Source organism: Sus scrofa, chromosome 14, assembly GCF_054392235.1.
Source record: "Sus scrofa isolate SSC_HxYL_T2T_F1_AM1 chromosome 14, Sscrofa_HxYL_maternal_Yorkshire_Landrace_v2.0, whole genome shotgun sequence".
In the NCBI taxonomy this organism is placed as follows: Eukaryota; Metazoa; Chordata; class Mammalia; order Artiodactyla; family Suidae; genus Sus; species Sus scrofa.
In genome coordinates this window covers 109,236,856-109,258,058 of record NC_139396.1, presented here as the reverse complement: position 1 = coordinate 109,258,058, position 21,203 = coordinate 109,236,856, and the positions used below count along the sequence as shown (strand labels likewise).

The 21,203-nt window shown below is 48.9% G+C and overlaps 1 protein-coding gene and 1 long non-coding RNA gene across 6 annotated transcripts in view; both read left to right on the top strand.

Moving 5' to 3' along the window:
• Positions 1 to 21,203, top strand: part of GRID1 (glutamate ionotropic receptor delta type subunit 1) — a 688,013-nt gene that overhangs the window by 208,436 nt on the left and 458,374 nt on the right. Inside the window, exon 1 of one of the 5 annotated variants that reach the window (XM_084996424.1) lies at positions 2,506 to 2,642. The exons of the other annotated variants lie outside the window; for them this stretch is intronic. The gene's annotated coding sequence lies outside the window, so the exon portion shown is untranslated. Of the gene's footprint in view, positions 1 to 2,505; positions 2,643 to 21,203 lie in introns of those variants that run through there. 5 annotated transcript variants of the gene reach the window in all.
• Positions 3,133 to 8,848, top strand: LOC146396923 (uncharacterized). Its single transcript, XR_014827500.1, has 2 exons — positions 3,133 to 4,059; positions 4,665 to 8,848. It is a non-coding gene; the product is annotated as an uncharacterized LOC146396923 (long non-coding RNA).

Genomic DNA, 21,203 nt, shown 5'->3' with positions numbered 1-21,203 from the left:
TGTGTTTTTCACAAATTGACGGTTTGTGGCAACCCTGTGTTGTCAGATGATGGGTTAGCATTTTTTGCTATATGTATTTTTTTGGCCTGGCCACACCCGGGCCAGGGATCAAACCCATGCCACATCGGTGACCCAGACTACTGCGGTAGCAATGCCGGATCCTTAACCCACGGTGCCACAAGAGAACACCTAGCAATAATTTCTAACATTAGGGTTTATATACCTTTTCTTTTAAGCTTTAATGCTATTGCACCCTTAATAGATGGCAGTAGAGTGTGAATGTAACTCTTTTGTGTACTGGGAAACCAGAAAATTCATATGACTCACTTTGTTGCACTATCTGCTTTATTGTGGTGGTCTGCAACCCAACCCACAGTGTCTCTGAGGTCTGCCTGTGTGGAAAATACAAGTATGGTGGTAACTGCAGTGGGTAGAACACAGCCGCGCTGATTTTATAGAAGAAAATACAGTGTAGTTGCTTCTGTCCAGGGTCTGGCAGAGGTGTTTAGGGTGCTTATGCTCATCTACTAAGCATGGTAGGCGAAGGAATCTGGACTCTGGAGGTGAGCAAGATCTGTATGGTTGGCCCAGTAGGTCCCCTAGGAGAGACTTGGCAATGCCAATTCAGGAACAACCCTTTGTTCACTGCCCAGAAGCATTTCTTGGGCTTTGTGAGCAGACTGACCCAACCTCTTCTTTGTTGTGACAGGCACAGAGGATGTTCACAAGGGTGACCCTTCGCCAGGACACATTCTGAATTTTACCAAACACGGAACACTAGTGGGAGTGGGGAAGTAGATGGCCTCACAGCTGCATCGCTTTTGATGACATGTTGGTCTTGTGTCCCATCAGACCTGGCATGGAAAAGTTACAGCAGGGGTGGGTTATGTGGCCCTCCCAACTGTAACTTCTCCCCTCCCCACTCAGAAAATCTGGCGGATAGGAGTGAGGGCGGAAGTTGGTTCTGCTTGAATCTTTTACACTTTGCTGCACATGAATCTGTTGGGAAGGCTGGCACTTCCACTGTCGTTAGTGACAAATTCTGCATGACACAGGACATGGCTGTCGGGGTTCAGCAGGCTGTTCATATGTTCTGCTGTGAGAGGCTGCTCGCCCAGCATCCAGGAATGTGCTTGGGCGGGGGTGGGGGGCTTGGTTTGGGGGCCCATGCACTGCTGGCTTCTCTGTGACCCCACCTTGGGGGCCATCCTGGCCAGGGGTTATAGGTCTGGGGAGCTTAGCCTTGATGGTAGGTGAGTGTGGGGGGGTGCCGTAGTCTGAGGCACTGGGGTGTGCTTGAGGGGGCCTGTGGTTCATATCATAGGCCCCCACCTCAAGCTCCCCTCAGCTTTTCATCACTCAGTTTTGAATCCACATTCACTCCTCTGAGATCTTTTCATCATAGTCTTAATAATCACCGCATCAGCGCATTATCTTTTTTAAAAGACTCCCCTTGGAGATACTGGGCTCAGGGGTGAAAGGACTCAGGTCTTCCGGTCCCAGACCTTGAGCTCCCCGTGGGGCTGCCCTTGGGGGCTGCAAGGGCACATGCCATGGAGCAAACCCTTCCATGAACTCAGCACTGGGGATCTCTGCGTGAGGGGAGGTGGCGCCTTCCAATTACACCTAATTGGGACTGAATTGGACTCATTCTATCCTAAGCCACGCCTCGGCTCATTTCTAGGCTATCGTCTGCTATGCAGAGATGTAGTGGATGGTGACACATGTCTATGGTGCTATTCTCATGCAGCCTGTCATCCCAAACCACCAGCTGGAGGAATTGGGATGTGGGTGTCCTTTCCTCTCTCCAGGACCAGGGAAGTCCTAAAATGATCAAGGTGACAGCTGCTCAGAGGTGCCAAGGGCAGGGGTCTTGTTCCTGGCTCCTGGTTGCTGGAGGCTCCTCCCCTCTGCTCAGGAATTCCTTCTTTTATTTGTCTAGCATTTAATGAGGCTGGGTGTTGTGCCAACTTCTGGGCCGGGCACTAAGGCTAATATTCCTGCTCTCATGGGGCTCTCAGCCTGATGGGGAGAACAGAGATTTAAACAGATCCCATTCACCTATATAAGCAGAGGTGTGGGCGAAATTCTGTGAGAGCATCTAGCATGGAGCATCTGGCCTGGGAGAGATGGGATGACCAGGGGTCAGGGACCCTCCCTGGAGTAGGTGACACTGGGTCTAGGTCTATAGGAATGAACTTTCATTAACCTCATGGCCAAGGTGGGGCTAGAGACCAGGGTCTGGAGAGACCCAGTGTCTTCAGGGACATGCGTGTTGTGTGGTTGCAGCAGTGTGTGTGTGTGGCAGGATGTGGTGGGGCTGAGGCTCTGTCAGCAGGAGGGGGCTCCCAAGTCCAGGCTGGGGAATCCAAACTTCGGGACCTGTCTGTTCTTGAGTTCCTTTTCAGGGTCTTTAAGGTTGATGATCTATAGTGGCCTCAGTAACCATAGCCCCAGTGCTATTGCAGGTATGTATGTCTCATTGCTTTTTCTTCTCTAGGTCAGGTTCGATGGGGAATGCTTCAGTTCACAGTCAGTTTTGGCCCTGAGCTTCATCTCATCTTTCTGGAAGAGATTCTCTCCATCCATCCATCGGCTGTCCCTGTGTTGATGTGTCCATCTGTCCATCCATCCATCCATTCGTGAGTTCATCTGTCAGTTCTTCCGTCCATCTACCCATCCACCCACCCAGTCATTCATCCATCTAGTGGAGATTGGGTACTCGTATGGTCCAGGAGCCATATCAATTACCGATTGGGATCATAGCAGCAGTGCCTCCTCCTGGGGACCTCCTGGAATATTGCAGCTGCACCACAGTCATCATTGTGCCAGGCCCTCATGGAAGCCAGCTGAGAGGGCCTGCCCTGGGGCTCTCATCCACCAGGGCCCTCTCTGGGCATGTGGGAGGCACTTTTAATTCTCATTCATCATTTCTGTGCTTCTGCCTCCAGCTGTGCTTATGCCTCCCTCTGTCCTTTTGCATCATCTTTATCACTTTCTTTCCTCTCCCTCTCTCTTGTACTGGAAAGAGTAGAAAAATTAAGCTATTTTAAATATTTATGCAGAAGAATTGCCATGGCTTGCTCACAGTTCATGAGGCAGACACTGTGCCCTGCCCGTGCCCCACAGTCTGAGCACCATCCAGCTCTGTGCAGCCTGCAGAATTGGGATCCTGTCCCTCCCATGGGAATGTGACCCTCTCACGGGCAGAGACTGGGTGATGCCCATCTTTTTGTCTTCCAAGAGCAGCACATGTCTTTGCCCATGATGACTGTTGAAGGAATGAGTGAATGAATGGATATTTTATATTTTTCTTTTTTTTGATTTTTAAATTTTATTTTTAAATTTTTATTATAATTGATTTACAATGTTCTGTCAATTTCTGCTGCACAGCAAAGTGACCCAGTCATATATATATATATACACACACATTCTTTTTCTCACATTATCCTCCATCATGTTCTATCGCAAGTGATTAGATAGTTCCCTGTGCTCTACCACAGGATCTCATTGCCCGTCCACTCCAAATGCAACAGTCTTCATCTACTAACTCCAGACTCCTAATCCATCCCACTCTCTTCCCCTCCCCCTGGCAAACACGAGTCTGTGATACATGTCCATGATCTTTTCTGTTTTGTGGATAGATCATTTGTGCCATATTTTAGACTTCACATATAAGTGATTATCATATGATAATCTTATCATATGATAGCTTTCTCTTTCTGACTTACTTTCCTCAGTATGAGAGTCTCTAGTTCCACCCATGTTGCTGCAAATGGCATTATTTTGTCCTTTTTTTATGGCTGAATATTATTCTGTTCTATATATGTACCACATCTTTCTAATCCATTCATCTATCGATGGGCATTTAGGTTATTTCCATGTCTTGGCTGTTGTGAATAGTGCTGCAGTGAATAGTGCATGTCTTTTTTTCCTTTTTCATTTATTTTTTAGGGCCACACCTCCAGCGTATGGAAGTTCTCAGGCTAGGGGTCAAATCAGAGCTATAGCTACTGGCCTACACCACAGCCACAGCAGTGCCAGATCGAAGCTGCATCTGTGATCTACACTGCAGCTCACAGCAATGCTGGATCCTTAACCCACTGAGTGAGGCCAGGGATTGAACCTGCATCCTCATGGATACTAGTCAGATTCATAACTTGGTGAGCACAATGGGAACTCCTTTTTTATTTTTTTAAAATGCATATCTCCTGATAAAATACTTGGTAAGATAAGATGGCTTACTGATTTCTAATTCTTATTTACACTACATACCTATCAAAACGTTGGTGAAAAGTAAATAATCACAGGGGACACATTTCATTTTACCTTGGAAGATAATTTACAGAATTGCCATTAAAGTAACCTCTCCTCCTGCATTGTATTAGCTTGATGCAGATGAGGTTAGGCTCCTTCCCATCCCAACTCTTATGTCCTGATGGTATTTTATCTTTCTTATCTCCAATAGAAATCTACCTTTTCTTGTATGCCTGGGTTGCCTTTTTGACTGGTGATCCTTCACCAGCCTATCAGCAAGGGCTTTTGTCTTAAAAATTCTGCTCTTGGAGTTCCCATTGTGGCTCAGGGTTATTAGTAAAACCCAACTAGTAACCATGAGAAGGAGAGTTCGATCCCTGGCCTTGCTCTGTGGGTTAAGGATCCAGCATTGCTGTGAGCTGTGGTGTAGCTTGCAGATGTGGCTTGGATCCTGTGTTGCTGTGGCCATGGCTGCAGCTCCGATTTGAACCCTAGGCTGGGAACTTCCGTATGTCGCAGGTGCAGCCATAAAAAAACAAAAAACAAACAAAAAGGACTGCTCTTGGGAAGGCTCATGTTTGCTTCAGAACTCTGTCTTTGGCCTTCTCTTGGTTCATTGGTCAGTGAGTGGGGTGGGCTGCTCTTGGAGTGGTGTATGGTGCTGCAGAGGAGAGCAGTGGCAGGGAGGTGAGTGTGTTGGGAGAGGGCTGGCATAAGCACTGGTGCAAGCAGGTGTGGGAGACCACACATACACACACAGACACACACACACACACACACACACACACACACACACACACACGAACACTTGTCGATACAGTAATACAGCCAACCAGCCACATATGCTAGTACAAGCAGACGCTCAGAGTAGCACAGCCCAATAGGCGCATGTATGCATGTGCACACACAGAAAACTGAAAGGTGCTGCTGATGGCAGAGCAGTCTGGGGAAGGCACTGCAAAGCTGGGAAGGAAGTACCAGTACCAAGTAATGGTTGTAGCTGGTGGCCTTTATCTTTGCAGGTAGAATAATACTGCAGATATCTTTCTGTAACGAGAAGGATGAAGAAAGAACAGCAAGGGGAGCATCCCTTTGTAGGACAGCTTCTTATTGCTCTGGGAATGAGGTGGGGGTGCACCTTTCTCCCAGGCTGGGAGGAGTAGGAGACTGTGAAGGGACAAAGGTGGATAGGGCCACTTCCAACATCCCTACCTACCCTCACCAGGACTGGTTTCCCAGGCCAAGAGTGTGGCTGGAGGCCAAGTTAATCCTTACTAGAGTCACAGCCAGGGTTAACGTCTGGCTTCAAATCAATTGCCTCTCAGTTTGCTGCAGTGAGTGAGTTTGCTCCCACAATTTGAATATAAAGCCTGCACTTTTTAATACATTCATAGCAAAGGTAAATTAAGTAATTGCAGTATTCTGTTGTCCCATATGATATATGCAAATATTTCTCACTCCAACATGGTAAATCTTCAGCAGATGACTTTATCACTCAGAGCTAGGATAATTCTGTGCCATTTAAGTATCATTTATCAGAATGCTTAAAATTACTAATTAATTATAGAAGATTAACTTTAAAATGTGGCCCCGCATTTGCATTTAATTATATCCCACTGTTTACGGATTTTAGTACTTTAGTAAAAGTGCAATGAGTCTGAGTCTGAGAAATCCTTTTATTTTCTCCCCTTAGAAATTCTTAGAAATGAGCTTAGGAGGAAGAGATAGTCTGGAGAGTTAGTTTTGGTAGGTTTAGAGCTCAAGGATGCTCAAGGCCCAGAATTCAAGGTCTGGCAGAGATGGGGAAAGAAACAGAGCTATCCCGCCAGAGCCTGTGTCCCAGCCGCTGTCCCCTTCTTTCTCTGACTCCACACCCCTCTCATCCTTCTGAACCTTGTGCATACTGGGAAAGCCATCATGGGCCTGCAGGGGCCTGCAGCATCTGAGCATAACCTCCATGGCCACCCTCAGAGAGGGTCCTCTCTCCCCATGGGACCAATGAGCACATGAGGGCAGGAGCTGGGACATGTTCATCTTTGTTAGGGGCTCTACTGAGGCCTGTGGATAAAGGTTTTTAAAAGGATGGATGCAGGTTGGGCTCCCAGGAGCCCTGACTCCTGCCCCATGCAAATATCTTCTAGATGCTCAATTATCCAATGGGTAGACAAAATGCATTCTTAATGCTCAGGCCAAGCCCGGGGCACCTGAGTAAGACCTTGTTTTGAAAGAGTTTAATGTTTGATTTAAAAGATCTTTTTTTACTATAATTGGTTTACAGTGCTGTCCCAATTTATGTTACACAGCACAGTGACCCAGTTGTACATATATATACATTCCCTTTCTTAATTCTCTTCCATGAACAATTGGACCATCCAAGCCCTTATCAAAGGAAAGGCTTGACTGCTGCTCGATCTTCTGGAGTTTGTTTTTCTGGTTGAGTGCTGTTTCTAGTTCAAGTTATGCTTTAAATCATGCCTCCCTGTTCCAATGCCCAGGGAAGCCTTACCAGGCTATCTGGGAGGCCCGTCTGCTCCTTCTTGGGGTCAAAGAGAGGGATCTTGAACCTGAAGCATGGTCTGGAGTCACACAGTGTTCTTCCCTTCCTTTGTGAGCCATTAGCCAGCAAAGTGTCAGTTACTCCCTACGGGAGTCCCCGTGGCTTATTAGCAGGTAGCCCCTGCTGGGGCAGGGGAGGCGGTAGGCAGGCACGAGAAACAGTCGTTTCAAAGGGAGACAGCCTGCAGCAGTGAAATGACTCAATTACTCTTTCTGCTCCTGGATCCCCAAGGAAATTCAGCTTGGGGAGGCCTCCCCTGAGGTGGTGAGTCAGCCCTTTGTAGATTGAAGGGTTGGGTGGGGAGCCCAGCGGGAAAGCAGCAGCATTTCCTCAGCCCTGTGGGAAGTCAGGGAAAGGCTGGGGTGTTGAGAGAGGCAGAGTTGAGGTGAGGTGGCCCCATCTTGGCCTGGATTCATCTCAGAGAAGCTGTCTGTGCCCCGGGCAGCCCACATCGGGCACCATCCTCCACATGCTACCAAATGGGGCCCTTGTCTGGTGCCCCCAGGAATGTGGCCTTGGTCATCTTGGTTGCCTGCCTTTTGTGCCAACCTGCCAGTCGACTTGCAGAAGAGAAGAGAAGAACAAACCTCCTCAAACTCAAGAATACTCATGCTCATGAGTCTCCTGTTCAGCAGACCTGGGCAGACAGGACTCATCTTGTTTGGGTTTGCTCATGCATCTGTGGTCAGCTGGCCATTCAGCTGCGGTTGGCCAGTTAGGATGGTGGCTGGCTGGCTGTAAGCTGGGGAGACTGGCGACTAGGCCCGGGTCTCTCATTACCAGGTGTTAGCCCACACTTGTTCATGGGGCAGTAGCGGAGTCCAAGAGGGCAAAGGTAAGTGCTCAGGGCCGCTCGAGGTCTGAACCTGGTGCATCAGGGCTTCTGCCATGATCTCTGGGCCAAAGCTAGGGGGTCAGCCTGGATTTAAGGGCCAGGGGAGGGAGATGCCAGGGTAACTCCCTTCAGGGGAACCACAAGGCCACATAGCATGGGAGTGGAAACAGTACAGGATGGTGCGTGGGGGTCATCTGGTAACCTGTCCCCTGCTCTCAGATGAGCTTCCTGAGAGGAAGCAGATGGCTCACAGGTCTGTGGGTGACCGGGGCCATGTGCTTCCATTCTCTGGCTTTGTTTTGACCTTGCTCACCTTTGGGGTGAGGGTGGTGAGGTGGGGGGTGTGGAGCAGGAGAGATGGAGTAGGCCTTTATTACGGTTGCTTATTCAGACCCATGAGCTCTTCTCATCTCCTCGGCAGTGCTGGCAAGGCAGGGCTGTCCCAGAGCCCCGGAGCCTGGGCATTTTGGGATTTGCTTATGTTCCTGCAGATAGAGCGACAGAGCTGGGGTGTGAAGTCAGAACTCTGAGTCACAGACCAGCTCTTTTCCACTAGATGCCACTAGGAGAAAGAGGAAGTTTGCTGCCTTTGACAGATCCAGGGGAAGCCCATTTTCCTCCTAGAATGTGGCAAATGGTGGACTGACTCAGTGATAACCGCTGTTGAGGAGCAGGTGGGGTAGGGTTCCAGAAGGTGAACTGGGTACTTCTGAGAGTTCATCTGAGAAGTGAGAGGAGGGATCCCCTTCACCCCATTACAGTCCTGTCTCTGCCAACACACCTGCAAAGAGTGCGAGGGGATGGGTAGGCTGCCCGTGTCTATCTCCCTGGCAACCGGAAGAGCATTTTCCGTGGGACCCTCTGGGCATTTTACTTCACCCTTCTAGTGTGGTTGACGGGGCAGGGAAAGAGCAGAATTCCAAAGAGACCTGGCCCAGCTTCTGTCCCGCTTCCTCACTGTGCATCTTTCTGAGCTTTGCTTCCCTGTCTGTACAAAGGAGTTAATGATACTTGACTCGCAAGGTTACTCTAAGAATTAAGCCCAGGAAACATTCTGGGGGTACAGATCCCCCCCTTTTCTCTTTTACAGTGTCTAGCACAGGGCTGGGCACCAGAAGGTGCCCAGTCATTATTGTGTCAGTGGGGGGATGGATGAGTTTTAGAAAATGTAAAGACACGGGACATTGAGAAAAAGAAAATCTTCTGTGACTCTGGGCAAGGTCCACATCCTGAATTTTGAAATGTGCTGATAGTTGACATCAGGGATTCTGATGGTGACCTGCTGCTGGGTCAATTGACTGAAGGAGAGAGGTGGACATGGTTGATGGACCATTAATAGGTATGTCTAATACTCATTTCTCAGCTGTTTGCTATGCAGGGTGGCAAGGCATCTCCCCCCCCCTCTGGTGCATTACCCCTGTGTCTTCAGTGTCTGCGTCCTGAGTAATGTCGGGAGAAAGCAAAGAACAAGGGTTGTGGTCCATACTTGGAGACGTGGAGATTGGGGAGAAAGGAGATGCTGTGGGAGACCAGTGTGAAGGTGTGAGAGAAAAGAAATGTGGAAGATGTTTGCCAGGAGAAACATGCATGCATCCCCCAAGCCCTTTACACGAAGCCCTGGTACCCTGGCAGGTGGGGAGGAGATGTGTTGGGTTCCTACTGAATGGGAGATTCAGGGCTAGCAGTAACAAGGGCCAGGGAGGAAATCCCAAGTATGTCCGCTTTTTCTTCCTCCTCCCTCCCACTCCCACCTTTTCCTTCTTCATAGAGGGAATCTGAGGGGACACAACAGTGCTTATTCAGGAACTAGGGCTGCTGATAGTTCAGAGGAAGGGGCATTGCCTTTGGAGCACACAGACGCATAGTCAGATCCCAGCTCCCTCTCGGTGGCATCCTTTTGAACCTGCTTACTGGTCTGTTATCCGGGATAGTGATACCCTCCCCATGTCTTTGGATGGTGTTCAGCTGAAACTGTGGAACCAACCTGGACTGTTGAGGTCAAGAGTGAAAGTGTCAGTGGCTCAGAGGAGCGGTACTGTGACCAGCCTGGCAGAAAGGCGGTTCCTCACTCTGTGTCCGGATGCCCAGCTCACAGAGGCATGTGAGGAAGACCAGATGCAGGGTGCACCCTAGGCTAGAGGCAGATGGGGCTAGCCAAAAGTGACAGAGTGCACAGTGTCTTCGGCCAGCCCAGATGGGATGGAGGATTGGACGCTTGTCCTAGCACTTGGCTGGAGAGAACGATGGAGTCCATGGGGGATAGAGGAGGAGAGGACACCTTAGTGCCCGTTGTGGCTCCTGATGCTGGCTGGGCATGTGCCAATCCCAGCAGACACAGCTCTCATGGCTTCTCAAGACTGCTGGCTGCTGGCCTGATAGAAGTAGGAGGGTTGCTGGGCTTTCTACTCTTTGGAGGAGAAGGACTCCTTCAGTGGCCTATTGGATGACCAGCCACCACCAAGATACAATGGGGGCCTCTGTCCCCAGCCCCCTGGCAGGGGGAGAAGGAGATACATCCTGGGCCCAAAGAGCTGCCAAGCTTAACTTAACACTCAGAAAGAGCTATGAGCAAGAGAATTGGGTGCCCAGGAGTTCCTGTTGTGGCTCAGTGGATTAAGAACCCAGCTAGTATTCATGAGGATGTGGGTTCAATCCCTGACCTTGCTCAGTGGGTTAAGGATCCAGCATTGCCACAAGCTGGCACATAGGTCGCAGACATGGTTTGGATCATGCGTTGCTGTCGCTGTAGTGTAGGCTGGCAGCTGTAGCTCCGATTTGACTCCTAGCCTGGGAACTTTCATATACTGCAGGTGCAGCCCTGGAAAAACAAAAAACAAAAAACAAACCAAAAAAAAAAATGAGATAGAGAGAATTGGGTGCCAAACTGTGAGTCCCCAACTGGAGAGAGCCCTGTGCCTGCACTACATGGGGAAGGGAGCTATGTAACTGCTCTTTTCTTGCAGCTCTGCAGTAGTCAGCTGGGTCCATCCAATGCAGGTGACCACGGCGACCACGTGAATCTGTCATGTGTAGTTTTTCAAGACAACCAAAGGGTTAAATAAGAATGCCTAAAGTTATGCTTTGGAAGGCCAGCCAGGTATAACACAAATCACAAACCTGAAGGTGCACCAGGTCCAGGCAGGGAGGTTAATGTGTAGAGCAGGTGGTCTGGGAGACAGGGGCGCCCATGGGCACCTGGAGGCCCCTCCTTCCTAGAGGGGGAGCCCTGCTCCAGGAGGTTCCTATGTGAAGGGCTGGAACAGCCGCTGCTTCCTGCTTCTCAAGAGAAGGCAGACATTTGGACTTTACTGTGAAATCTCTTAATTCTTAAATGTTGGCAACTAATTAGTAAATTTTTAAGCTCTCTGTTGGCCAACTCTGCCTGTGGCAGGGCTGATAAGGCTTGCAGACCGCTGAGTGGCAACATCTGACTTATCGCCTATATACTGTCAACTTAAGCATATTCACATGTGGGCACGGAGTGAAGTGAGCCCATCCTCCTTTCCAGTTCGTTCTCACAAGAATTGACCATCATCCTTTGCTCCTTTTGCTCCTAAGAGTTCCTGTTTCTCTCCTGGATCCTCAAGGTACCTCCCTTTTTGTGCATCGGTTAATTTTTCTTGTTCATGCCAGTTGGTGCTAGGATGTTGCTGACCTGCCTTAGGCGCCTCCTCTGTATTTGCAGGGCGTTTTGGGGTTTATTGTCATATGTCATTGCTCAGAGTCCACATTAAATGCTAACTAAGTGTGTGGAGGTCAACTCTTCAGATCAAGGTTATCATTGGTGTTGCTTTGTGCCCCTAACAATACCCCATGGTGCTGCTCCTGGTTACTTATCCTGGGGCTGGCAGCCTTCTGTTAGTGGGTCTGGTGGCTTTTCAGGGCCCTGAGAGTGAGTGTGAGATAGGGAAGTGGTCAATTTTTTAAAAGCCCGGCTGATGTGCTTGGAGACTCTCTGAACACCTATTCTCCTAGCTCTGCCTGAGCACTGGGAAGCAGCTTAGAGGTGAGATTGTCCCTTCCTGCAAGTGAGATATGATTTAGAAAAACATGAAAAGTGAGCCGACAGCCCAAGGCAGTAAATGCCTGAGCCCAGCCCATCGTAGGCTCCCCTGGGATGCTGTGCCTTGTGTGACCCTAGTGCCTCTGTAGGTCTCAGTTTGCTTATCTTGAGATGGATTAGATATTAATTGAGCAGCTCATATAGATCGGACCGTTCTAGGTACCAGATACAGAGCAACTGAGAAAGACATGGTCCCTCACTTCCAGGAATTGATCTTCTAGTGGAGGCAGTGGGCAGATACTAAGCCAGTCAATGAATAAACCCAAAGTAATTCAGTTAGTGATAACCTCCATGAAGAAAGATGAGGCCAGGTAAGAAGAGAGCAGTTGGATGGGGACACTGTTTTAGTTTCAGTGATCAGGGATAGTGCTGTCCATGAGGAGGCATTGTGGGAAGACGAGAAGGATATGCTGTGGCCCATCAACCAAGATCTGACTCCTGGGCGATTTCAGCAGCTAGAATAGCATGTGCAAAGGTCCTGAGGCTGGGATGAGCTTGGTGCACACTGGAGGAGCGACGAAGAGGAGGATGTGTCAGGGAAGGGGTAGTGGAAGATGAACGTGGGGAGGGCTCCAGGGTCAGAGCACAGAAGGTATCTCTGGCTATCATAGGACTTTGGACTTGGTTTCAGTTTAATGGGAAGTCACTAGAAGTTTGTGAACAGCTCAGCAGCATGATCTGGAAAAGGCCAGGCTGAAGGTGTCATCTCTGGCATTCTTTGACTGTAGGAAGTATAGCTGGAAATTCTAAGGGGATGGTATTTTGTAGTTATGAGGCCACAGGGGGCTGATGTGTATGGAGCCGAGTAAGGCTGCTCTGTAGGAGGTGCTCCCTATGCCCCCTCTGCTTTCTGGGGACCCAGCACCAGGGTGGACAGTCTTGCCTGGGGCTCCCTGTGTGGGCCGTTGGTGTAAGAATTAGGCCCCTGCTTCTCCTGCTTCGTGTTTCACCAAGAGAGTTTTCAGGGGTGATTGCAGCCTCCTGGCAGCCACCCATGGCCGCTTCCTGCAAAAAGTAATCAGCCTAAAGAGCTTTGCATTTTATTGATATGTGTGCATGTGGGCCTGCCCTGCTGCTCCACGGACTCTCCTTCTGAAGGGCTCAGAGGACATGCATTTTGCAGAAACACCTTTCCTCTGTCCTTCACCAGGGAATTCAGGGAAGTAGCAGCAACCAACCCAACCATGACTAACCTGTCCTCAGTCACCTAATGAGAATCAGGCAGGTCCTGAGCCAGTGCAGGCCTCCCCACCTGTCGGCCTTTGCTTGTTTGCACTTAGGCTGGTAGGTAAACAAATTTGGGCTGCTGTTGTTTGTTTGTGTGCATGTGTGTGTGTGCGTGCATGTGTGTGTGTGTGTGTGTTTGTGAGATTGGGGGCACAGTTTGCTCGAGTCCCATGTTTATCCACCTGCTTCCACACTGTCTCTTTTACCCTGGGTGATGCCCACCCTCCTTGACTGCAGAGAGCCCACCATCCCCTATAGGGGATGATGCAGGACTCCCCACTTCACCCCATCCCACCCCTTGTTGCACCCCATCCCACTCCTTGTTGCCCTGCAACCATTCCCCCTGTACTCTCAGCATCCCCCAGAAGTTCCACGCTATGCTCTGTGGCCACAGCTGTGACCTTTGGTCCCTGGGGTGGGGGTGGGTAACCTTCCCCTTAGGACGGGGTGGGCTTGGGCAGTGCCCCCTTTCTCCTGCTATAACCCAGTGGATTCCAGTTCTTATTCCCACCACTCTTTCCATAGCTTCAGGGCACTTGCAGTGTTGGGGTGGGGGAGGAAGCAGGCCTGGCAGTGCACATGGCCCAAATCATTACATTACTTTATTTATAACCCAAAGGGTTGCCTGGTGTCTCCTCAGAGCTGGGAGTCTTTTAGAGCCTTTCTTGTGAAGCTGGGTCCCTTGGCTCTGATACTACTAGGTCCACTTCTGGACTCTGGACTTTACCACTGCCCAGGCCCACAGTGGAGGGTGCTGAAGAGCTTCAGCAGGCTGGGCGCAGTGCTCTAGTCTGGGTCATGTCTTGCCTCCATCCCTTCCCCCTACCCCCTTCCCCACCACACTGAGTTCTCCGTGTGCTCAGATCAGGAAGTCAGTTCCATCAGGGGCTATGGCTAGCCTAGGCATAATGGGAAACCTCAGGGGCAAATAAAAGGTGGCAGAAAAAGACTGTGTACTGGGGGACAACAGTTTGCACACTTAATTCAGTGGCCAATTGAAAACTATGACATTTTCTTTCTTTGGGGGGAGGCATCCTTTCAAATTTGGCTAGTTTTAGCTTCTGAGAGAGGAAAGTTGTATAAGCTAAGCAGGCACCCAGTGGGCTCTAGCGGCAGGAAGGCCTGAACAGGGGGATTCCGGCCTGGGGTGGTGTGAACCTTCCAGTTGTTTGGTGTCTCTTTCTATGAGGGTGGAGCTTGCCCAGAATGGCTGCCTGTCCCAGGGAAGGAAGAGCAAACACATGCTGGGCTCTCTAATTCCTCTAAATGGAGGTGCAGAGAATGACCTGCTTCTCCCACAGGGGGCCTCGCCTTGTGGCACATGTGACCTGTCCTCATGGTTGGAACAGTGGGGGCAACAGTAATAGGAAGGACTTGGAAGTGACACAGCTGGGCTTGCTCTGAATCTGGGGTCCTTAATCCCTGCCCACCCCCACCCCCAGGGCTTGTTTAAATGGGCCAGTGTGTGGGAAATATGCCCAGCACTGCCTGGCCTAGAGCCAGGCGATTACTAAGTGATAGCATCCTGCCCCCTCCTGGACGCAGTGTCCCTCAGGTCTGACACTCTCTCTAGAACCAGGCTTTTGTCACCACTCCCATTTTCCAGATGCAGAGACCAAGGCACTGCAGGGTTCTATCTGGGGGCCTTGAGTCTCCAGTTGAATATTTCTGAAGCAACCCAGGGTCGGGGGCCATGGAGTGGGCTTGAGGGAAGAGGAGCCAGTGCAGTAAGGGAGCATACATGGCCTAACCCTGCATCTGTATCCTGTATCCTGTATTTTGGATATTCATGGTCCTACCATTTGAGAATAGCCTGAAGGTGACTGACAGGAGGCAGTGTTTTTGTCAAGGCACCGAATGAAATCATCACCACTCTGAGGATGGAGCCAGAGCCGGGCTTGTGAGTGGCTGGAGGAGAGGGCACAGCAGAGGGGTGGCAGCCAAAGGTGGGGCCCTCATCCGCAGCAGGCGTAGCGTCCCCTCCCTGAGCTGGCTGTGCTGTCTCTGCCTTGTCATAGCTCCCAAGAGTCCCTGGATCCCTGTAGTTGCTCTTACTTCTTGTTATGGAGGTAAGTTGAGGTCATGGAGGGATGTGTGATGTGGGAACCTTCCAAGTGTCCTAGAGAGACCCCTTGAGAAATTCCTTCACCTCCAGTTCTTGGTTCAGCTGGAGCAAGGCCACCTATGTGGAGTGTGCCTGAGGGTAAAAGAGATGGGGCCCATCTCAGCATCAAGGGTGCGGAGAGCCCGGCCTCAAGCCAGGGCAGAGGCATGCTTCCCAGAGGACAGTGGCAGCTGGCAAAGCAGATGTTCTCCTTGGCATCACTTCCCCCATGATAAAGGCACTTCTCCTCAAAAACTGCTGTTTCCAAGCCTAGTCATCACAGAGTTAGTGAATAGTTATATTGAGGATGATATTTAATATTTATGTTCAAACTGGCAATACCTTGCCATTAATTATCCTGCTATAATTAAATCCAGCAATCCATTACATTGCCATATAATGGAATGTGGTTACATAGGACTCTAGTGAGGATAACGGAGCTCTGCAGAGTAGAATTTGTCATTTAAAACCCAAGAACAGAAGCCGTGGAATGCTGACTCTGATTTTCCACCCCATTTTTTCCGCTAGTGATTTACTCATTGTTAAATAAATATTTGGTGAAGATTGGCACTAGACATACGTGGGCGAGTACACCTTGGGGGAAGTAGGCAACTATCAATATAGGATGGATTTAAGTGTAGGTGTGATTGGGGTGTCCAGGAAAGCCAACATATCCATCCTGGGGCCAAAGAGGACTTTCGGTAGGAAGCAGTGTATGAGCTGAGTCTTGAAGGATACACATGAGTCAGCTGAGGTGAACAGTGGGACAAGGGCATCCCAGGGAAGGGGTCAGCAAGTGCATGGGAGAGAAGCACATGGGAGCTGGAGGAAGAGCTTTCCGGGGAAAGTGCAAAAGGCATTTAGAGGAAGAGCAGGAGGCCAGGCAGTGAAGGGGCCGGGGATGCCAGGCTGGGCCCGGAATCAATCCCGAAGACAGTGGGAGCCATCACACCATGGGTGTGCCATGTTGCTGAAAGTTCTGGGTGGCCCCGGGGAACAGTATGGATTGGATGGGGGCCTGGGGCCAGGGAGGAAGGGTGGTGCCGAGATTTGAGTGAGCATTGACATAGTGCTGATGAAGGCAGGGGTTACTGGGAAAAAGGGAAGACTTTTGAGGACTTTTCTGGAAGTATATCCTACAGAACTCAAGCAGAGGCTCTAATTCTTAAAAATAAACTTTTAATTTTAGAATAGTTTTTGATTTACAGAAAAATAGCAAAGATGGTACAGAGAGTTCTCATACACCCCACCCCCAGTCTCCTCTATTATGAGTGTCTTCCATTCGTATTGTACATTTGTCACAATTAATGAACCATTACTGATGCATTTTTATTAACTAAAGTCCATGCTGCATTCAGATTTCCTGCTGTGCCTTTTCTGCTCCAGACGCCTATCCAGGACACCATGTTGCTTTAGTCACCATGTCTCTTTAGTCTTCTCTTGGTTGTGACTGTTTATCAAACTTTCCTTGCTGTTGATGACCTTCACAGTTTTGAGGAGCACTGCTCAGGTATGAGGTGGAATGTCCCCCAGTTTGGATTTGTCTGACATTTTCTCATGCTTAGACTGGATTATGCGTTTGGAGAGGCGACCACAGAGGTTAAGTGTCATTCTCCTTACAGCATATCAAGGGTGCTTGGCTCTCAGCTCATTGTTGATGTTGACCTTGTTCACCTGACCGAGGTCATATTTGTCAAGTTTCTCCACTGTAAGGTTATTTTTTCTTTCCCCGTTTCCATGCTGTCCTTCCTGGAAAGATGTCACTGTGTGCGGTCCACATGTGAGGAGTAGGGGGTTATGCTCCGTGTCTCCCTGGCCACATGATCTGCCTCCCTGTTGTGAAGTAGAGAAGGCCGTACAATTCAGCTTACTTCAAGTCAAACCCATGAGCACTTTTGAATGTTGACTTTTGCATGTATGTCAGACCTGGGGTTGATCTCCAGAAAGAGGAAAATGAGTGAGACACATCCTTAGTGATTGAGAAACTCACTGCTTGTGGGTCTCCAGCCTCATGGCTTCTTTCTAAGACAAGCTAAACTTGCTTGTGTTTCCAACCCTGTCCTTTCCAGCTTCTCACCCCTGCCACTTTTCCCCGAGAACTCTATTGAGGAAAAGGGAATAGAGCAGCATTGTTGCTCTTCGGTGTTTGCCTGACAGATTCCAGTGGTGGAGGCATTGCAGCCATGCCTCAGCCTCAACATTGGTGGCTCAGTGCTTCCCAAATACCTATTTTTTATGTTATTATATTTCTGTGAAATAAATTTTGTAAGCACATATTGATTACAGCCAAAAAGGTGACAAGGTGCATTTGGTTGACTTTTCTGTGGTCCAACACTAAACTGTTAGGAGATATACACATGTTTTTGCCTCTCAGGGCAACAGCTTGCAGGCTTCTTCTGACGGGAGAAGCTGGGATTGGGCTACTCCCATGTGAAGAGATAGCTGGCTCTGTCAGTCCTTTTCAGCAAGCAGGTTAGATCTCTGCTGAAGTTAGTAGTATGACTAAGCACATGAGTCTGGAATCATCTTCCTGAGTTGGAATTCTGGCTCCAGCATTTATTAGCTGTGGGGCCTAATAGGTGAATGTCTCACCTTTCATACTTGCAACATGCAGGTAATGTCATTATCTACCTCATAGATGGATTAAAGGAGTTAATACATACAAAAAGGTGCCTAGCACAGGGTGGATCTTTACCTAGGATGCACTAGATGTTATTTTTAACACAGGCAAGAGCCACTTAGGACTTTGTGAACTAAACAATGGATTTGGTGTTCTTATTCATTCGTTCCTTTATTCATCTGCTCAATTTTTTTTAGCATGACCAAAACATTTATTAAACATATTTACATATATTCATAGATTCTTTCATAGTTGAGTACAAAAATAGACATTTACAGTTTTAGAATTTTTGTTGAGAATCTTTTTCTTTCCATGGGGAGGTGGGGAGTAATAGACTCCACCGTGAGATCAGTAAGGGGCTAAGTTTCTTTGTGTGACCACAGTAAGTCAGAGAAACTATCACCGGAGACTAGTGTTTCATTTATTTATAACTCAGATATAACTTGTGGTGTCCCATCTTCCAGTCTCTGTTTAGAGTCACGCTAGGGAAGAAAAATAGGAAATGTGATAGTTTGCTTTACAATTCTTTACCAGAATCTTTTGAAGGTGGTCAGAAGATCCAGTTCATAACTTACAACACATTTTAGAATCCTTGTTCTTTCTCTGTCTCTTTCCTTCCTTGTCTCTTACAAGCCTCTGTCTCTCCAAACTCTCCAGATATGTCACCTTTCATAGTCCACATGTGCTCTTGCTCCCCTTCCTCTCTCCTCCTTCTTTCTGCCCCTATTTTTCCCCATAAAAACCCATGAACCAGCCCAGGAGGTCTGAGGAAGTAGAGGAGATTCAGGAGCTCATATTGGACCCCTGTTAGTGAGCTGGGAGGAAAGTGTGTTTGGTTATTTGTCACATCCATGCTGAATGCCTCCACATGAGCACCTGTGCCAGGTGAGTGGAAGGAGAATGTTGTTGGCACATGTATGGGAGGAAGGAGCATGCAAATACACTTGTTTTACCAGCTTCCTTCTGAAGGGGCCTGGGGCTGGAAGATACAACAGGGAACTGAATGCAGTTCTGACTTGAGCTCTGCCTGGGGGATTTGAGGGTCCCTAGGGGAGAGGAAAAGGCAGAATGAGTTGGGAATATTTCCAACTGGACAGGTCTGAAATTGGGAGGGAAGTGTCTGACCTATTGGGAATCAAGCTGTCAGGATTGTAGGTCATGGCATCATCATTCAGATCTGAGCTCAACTAGACTCACTGTAGGACTGGACCAGCAGGTGGGCCTCCCTGAGCCTTGGTTTTCTTGCCTGGGGCTGGGAGTCATGTCCGTCCCTCCAGGGGTCCAGGGAGGACTGACTGAAATGAGCATCACAGTGCAGGTTGTGGTGTTCTGTGACTGCCACCTCTTCTAATTCCTCCCCTGTCCACTCTCCAGCCTTATGTCCCTGGCAGAAGGCACAGGCCACAAACTGATTCCTGCCAGGAAGATGCCCACCTTCCACATGGGGTCCCATGGAGACAGCCCTGCCTGTTGCCTCCTGCTTTCATCTTAAAGAAATCAGGCATGTTTACTCCATGTCTGGAGTAAACGGATCCATCTGTCACCATGGCCCTGCTGTGTGCAAGGCACACTGAGGCCCTGCTGGAGAAAGAGTCTCTGCCCTTGGTAAGGGGATTATTATTTGGATGGGAGAATAAGACCAAGGCAGAAGCAACCAAAGTGGAGGTTGATGATGGCTGTGGACACAGGACCTTAGAAGGATGCTCATCTTTTCCTTTCACTGGTACCAGCAGGGGCCTCTTCTTACACACCTCCAGAGGTTGGGAACTCACCATCTCCTGAGGAAACCCATTCTGTCACTGCACAGAATTTGTCCCATGGGTTTACATTAGTTTTCAATCAATGTTCTTTGTCACGTGACAATTTTACTGTTTTTCACACGTTAGTTATCTGAAGATAGCTTGCATTCACCTTGTGGTCCTCTTGCAAGCAACATCCTACCAAATCCCCTACTGTTCCTGAGTCCATCAATATTTATTGAGCCTCTCCTGTGTGTCAGATACTCTGCAACCCTGCAAGGTGCTGGAGTATGGTGGGGAAAAGCCAGGTGAGCTCTCCACACCTATAGATCTTACATTTAAGGTATGAGAGAAGAGGCAAAAAGCAGGATGATATCAAATGGTGAAGAGGTCCATAAGGGGCCCAGGATAGGATGATGTGATAGGGAGGGACTGAGGGCTGCTTTTGACTGTGTGCCCAGCCTTTCTGATTTTGAGCTAAGACCTGCATGATAGAATCAGGTCTGTGAGGGCCTTTGTTTTGTATGGGAGACCTTTGCCATTGCCAAGGTCCCAAGGTGGGAATACAGGATGGCTGATTAAAACAGAAGAATGGCTGTGTGGCTGGGGCTCAGTGAGAGGAAGGGAGAGAGTGACGCAGTGAGAGAGGTGGGCGAGGGTACGCCTGGATGAGGAGCTGGGTTTTATTTTAAGTGTGGTAGGAAGTCACTGGAGGATTTTTCTAGGGCAACAACATGACCTGTTTCCCATTTAGTGATCCCTCTGGCTGCTCTGTGGGATGAGCCTGTAAGAAGGCAAGAGTGGGAGCAGAATAGATGTCATTGCACACATTGCCTTTTTTTTTTTTTTTTTTTTTTTTTGTCTTTTTAGGGCTGCACTCGCAGCATATGGAAGTTCCCGGGCTAGGGGTTGAATTGGAGTTGCAGCTGCCAGCCTACACCACAGCCACAGCAACGTCAGATCCGAGCCTCATCTGTAGCCTACACTGCAGCTCACAGTAGTGCCAGATCCTTATCCCACTGAGCGAGGCCAGGGATTGAACCCATGTCCTCATGGATACTGGTTGGGTTCATTACCACCAAGCCACGATTGGAACTCCACATTGCACTCATGGTATGAATAGAATTCTTGGAGACTCACTTTGTCAAGCACTGGACGAATGTCTAGTCTCTTGCAACACCTGGGGTCAATGACAGCCTCTGAGTCTTGGTCTCTTGAACACCCAACTTCTTGGGATATTTTCTACTCATGTAAAATTTGCATCTATCTTTATTGTCACCCAGTTCTGGGTAACCCTGTCCAGTGGGAAGCCTGCACATCTCAGCTGAAGCCTCCAGGCTCTAAGCATGGCCAGCCCCTGGGAGAATAATTCTCATGACACCTCCATGTTCAGTAATTCCCCAAGGCGCCTCATTCTCATGATGTATCATTAGGAAACATATCAGTGGAAATTGGTCTTTCATCTTCATCAGCATCACTTTTATGTTACAGAAGAGGCCTATCCTCATTAGGAGGTGAGGAGGAGGTGAGATTTGGAGCTGGGGCTCCTTGGCAGATTCCGCCATCACATCCCCCACCCCCGTCCTAACTCAGCCACAGTTGTTATCAATCTGTATTTCACTCCCGCTTTCATCCTTCACTTGCTGTTCGTCATTTTTGGAGAAGGATCCTCTCTGTTAGCACATTTGGAAATCTATTTCATTGCAGAGGAGAAGGGAACAATACAGGTTTTCATCTCAGACTAATTATGCCTCCAATACACTGATGCTAAATAAAACCAAGGGGAAGGTAATTGGAAATT